Source organism: Branchiostoma floridae, chromosome 8 (genome assembly GCF_000003815.2).
Source record: "Branchiostoma floridae strain S238N-H82 chromosome 8, Bfl_VNyyK, whole genome shotgun sequence".
NCBI lineage: Eukaryota > Metazoa > Chordata > Leptocardii > Amphioxiformes > Branchiostomatidae > Branchiostoma > Branchiostoma floridae.
Genome location: NC_049986.1, coordinates 1,133,046 through 1,137,703, shown reverse-complemented (window position 1 = coordinate 1,137,703; position 4,658 = coordinate 1,133,046).

The following is a 4,658-nucleotide window of genomic DNA, read 5'->3' as shown; positions in this document are numbered from 1 at the left end:
TGAGAGGGGTATAACGCCTGGTCCTTTGCTATAACCACCGAATGAAACCAACGAGTGAGCGAAGCCGAGGAACAGGCGGGCCATTAACGTTACTATAATATAGCCTACCCGAACAAAGCGACAAATTCAAAGTGGCTTTTATGGAAGAACGAGCAGACAAACTTAAGCTCATTTTCACATGTTTTGTAGATTCTACCCTCCGAAAGTATCTATGTGTTTGTAAGATAAAGACCTCTGACTTCGACCACAATGCGTTGATAATTTGTAGGCATTTCCTAATATAAACTCCATGGAAGCATTTAGGACATTTCGTTACACAATAACAAAAATAATAAAAAGACTATTTCTAGTTTTGTTGAACTAAATACTAGTAATCTTTTGTGTCTCTGCAAGGAGGTTATTGTGTGTCCAGGGACACCTGAAAACAGGCCACAACCTGATTGTTATGATATAATAAGATGAAACAAATCAAGGAATAAGTAGAGAAATTTTTATCAACATGACAAAAGTACAGCGATTTTCGTAAGGTCTATAATAACTTCTAACAGTACAATTCAACAGGCATACATGGGTATCTACAGGGATGAATAAGCAAGATATTGGGTCTAGCATGTCATTTACACTTTTTATTTTACAGCATAAACATTCGTGAACAGATTTACATTCTTGTACACAGTAAGGGTTATCGCCGTCCAGAATGTAGTTGAATTAATCTATCTAGCAGAGACTAGCAAATTCTCTAGAGCAAGCGGACAGAAATGTGAACAGTTCTATGCGTTCATATATTATATCGTAAACAATCCATAACAGAGTGACTTTCGTCTTCGATCCCATTTGGGCAGAACGGAAACAAGAAATCTTTTCAAAAAAGCAGTGCCTTGCCGCGTGGTAGGAATATCGTCAGGAAAAAGCGGGTCGGCACTTCAAGCCCGGCAAGGCAAAATGTTGTGCGTTGGCGTGCAGTAGGGATAATTTGCTTGTCTGCTAAATACGTATTATGGTAGCCAAAGCCTTGTATTGATCTGTTAATCTTGTTGTAAATATATGTAGGTGTCTTAAAATATGATGTTGCATTTTCTGACCCTCGACAACTAATAAATATGAAATAATTAGACCTTATTTCAAGGATATACAGTAACAATTTTAATTTATTTCATTTCTGTGAAAGGATAGCTGAGTGAGTACTGTATGGTTAGCAGGAGTTCAGGTACTTTGGTCAGCTGAGAGGGTACAGCATGCACAGCAGGCGTCCAGGTATTGTGGCCAGATGAGTGGGTACTGCATGCACAGCAGGAGTCCAGGTATTGTGGCCAGCTGAGTTAGTACCGCATACACGGCAGGAGTCCAGGTACTGTGGTCAGCTGAGTGGGTACTGCATGCACAGCAGGAGTCCAGGTACTGTGGTCAGCTTAGTGGGTACTGCATGCACAGCAGGAGTCCAGGTACTGTGGTCAGCTGAGTTAGTACCGCATACACGGCAGGAGTCCAGGTATTGTGGTCAGCTGAATGGGTACCGTATGCACAGCAGGAGTCCAGGTACTGTGGTCAGCTGAGTGGGTACTGCATGCATGGCTGGAGTCCAGGTACTGTGGTCAGCTGAGTGGGTAATGTATGTATGGCAGGAGTCCAGGTACTGTGGTCAGCTGAGTGGGTATTGCATGCATGGCTGGAGTCCAGGTACTGTGGTCAGCTGAGTGGGTACTGCATGCGTGGCTGGAGTCCAGGTACTGTGGTCAGCTGAGTGGGTATTGCATGCATGGCTGGAGTCCAGGTACTGTGGTCAGCTGAGTGGGTACTGCATGCGTGGCTGGAGTCCAGGTACTGTGGTCAGCTGAGTGGGTACTGCATGCACAGCTAGAGTCCAGGTACTGCGGTCAGCTGAGTGGGTACTGCATGCACAGCAGGAGTCCAGGTACTGCAGTCAGCTGAGTGGGTACTGCATGCACAGCAGGAGTCCAGGTACTGTGGTGAGCTGAGTGGGTACTGCATGCACAGCTAAAGTCCAGGTACTGCGGTCAGCTGAGTGGGTACTGCATGCACAGCAGGAGTCCAGGTACTGTGGTGAGCTGAGTGGGTACTGCATGCACAATTTGAGGTACTGTGGTAAGTTGAGAGGGTACTATATGAATGACTGCAGTTCAGGTATATGTACTATGGTAAGATTGAACAATTAGTTAAATTTCTTGTGTCAACATTAAAACCAACGGAATGAGCGTATGCATTTTTGATTGATAGAATACTAGGTGTTTCTAAACATATGACTGAAGGGTAGCACCCTAAATTTCATTACATTCTTCACAATTTGTGGTAGAGGGGATCTGCTACCCTCCTCCACCGACAGCTTTAATTTTTTTGTCATTGTGACCAAAATGAAGGCATTACAACAAACAGTCCCGAGAAGACACTTAAAGATTGGCAAACGTTAGTTGGTAAGCAAGAAACTAAGACACGCATGTAAATAGAAAGACTGGGGAGGGGGGCGGTTTTGTTTCACTTCGTCTTTTCGGTTTTATGAAATTTATGAAATTATGTTTACAGCCGGACAAACCACAGTGTCATTTATTACACTTCTCAATAATGTGTTAACCTATAGTGTCAGGGAAGTACCATCAAGGTAACAAAAATTTCCGACAATGCACAAAGCAAAGTCATCTACGGAAGATGATGACTGGCCACAACAAAAACACCGAATAAAAACGATAATTTGTGGAACCACTACGATAGAACTAGGAGTTTGACATACTGAGTAGGTAGAATTTTATCTTACATATTCTAAGACGTTAAATTTTCCTTCTGAATTCCCGATAACTTTAAAGAAAGGATATATAATGAAGACTAGAAAATTTAGTACGTACCACAGGCCTGAGGTCTCTAACTGGAGTTTCTCACCGATAGCAGGCACGCGTTCTGAAAATGCGTCGCATACAGAAAATGCATTGCAAACAAACAATTATTGCTTGCGACAGGACTTGGGTTAGTATTTAAAATGTAAATAGTGACCCGCAAATATTATTTATTACGACTTTTCGTGTAACGCTTTGAGCTCGCATTCTACTGAACTCAAGTTAGCGTTTTGCTGCGGTCATACGTTCTTGAGACGTTTTAATGACGTCATTGCCTACTTATATATTCACATACAATGCATTGGTCTGATTAGGCATTTATTTCATCTTTATGAATAGCTAATGCAAATTGTTATGTAAGATAATTCACTTGATAATATTTTACTACAATGGATCTGAAATATCACCATACAACGCTTCATTCATTCGATGTAACCAGATGTTAAGAGGCTTTCAGTACCGACCACAACTGTTATCAAATACGTAAAACGGAGGTATAAATCTTGACGGGGATGTACTGTTGGTCGCCTAAGCCGTAAGTTTGTCCACGAGAAAGAGAACTGGGAAGGGACTTCGGAAGGGCCTTTGGAAGGGCTGGGTTAACATTGTTTGAACCATTGATGCATCCAACCATCCAACCAAGAAAATAGTGGCCACAAGGCCATGCCGCTGCCGCGGCAAGGCAAAAAACTCTGGTCACGGGGACTTAATGTGAAATAAATGATACAATGAACTATCTTGCAGATGACACCAAGCTAAAAATAGCCTCCACCAGACCGACTAATTACAGGGTACGGATCATTCCGGACTCCTGCCCTTATTTCGCCCTGCTGCCCGGGTCAATGAACCCTAGTAGTACATTGGCAACTCCCCTGATAACTGAACTCTTCTCCTCCCTTAATAGCCAGTCAAGTTTAAGGCCACACTGACTTAATCGCATTGATTTTCGTGTTGCCATGGCAACCGTTTATTGACAGGTATCTTTTTTTGGCGAAAATCGCTAACAATGTATTTTTCACGTTTATTTGCTATTTTCTATATTCTATAATGAAAAAAAAATGTTATGGCATCTAAAGTATTTTTTCTGCTCCAACTGGTGTTACATCTAGCAAGAAGTCTGGGAGGGAAGTATCATTCGACACGCTGTCTACAGTGAGGCTGTTATAGTAAGTGATAGCATGCTGGCCTGGTTGATCGGGTCACTTGGCTGATATGCCGAATCTCACTATGTAGGTCACTACACATAGTATGTTTACAATACATGTACTCAGGAATATCAACTTTTTGCTCCGTACAGCTTTTGTCACGAATTCTCACGAAAAGCATTCTATGCGTTTATATTCCGGCTTGTAGTCTACAAGTACTGTCCTGTGCTTCATAGGTTTGTCTGGAAATTCTGACTTTTTTTCTCTTAATGCAAATCAGGTTGGCTAATCCTCCTGGGTGTTTCGGTATCAAACAGAACCTTCCGAACCTGTTTTACCGGTACGCAAACACTTACAGTGCAATTTTTTATTTTTAGACGGTATATTCCACACACACACACACTCACACACACACTCACACACACACACACACACTCTCACACACACACTGGGAATTATGGCAGAAATTTGCTGTCAAAAATCACCTACCTTTGAGTTTTAGAACATGAAAACTCACATTGGCAAGGTTGCCTCTAAACGACAAAACAAGGTATAATATTACGGCAGAATTATTGTATACGGGATCAAAGGATAGGTGGCAAAACCTTTTGACCCCCTTTCACTGCCTGTCAACAACACCCAAAGACCTAACTTTTAGACCTAATGTTCC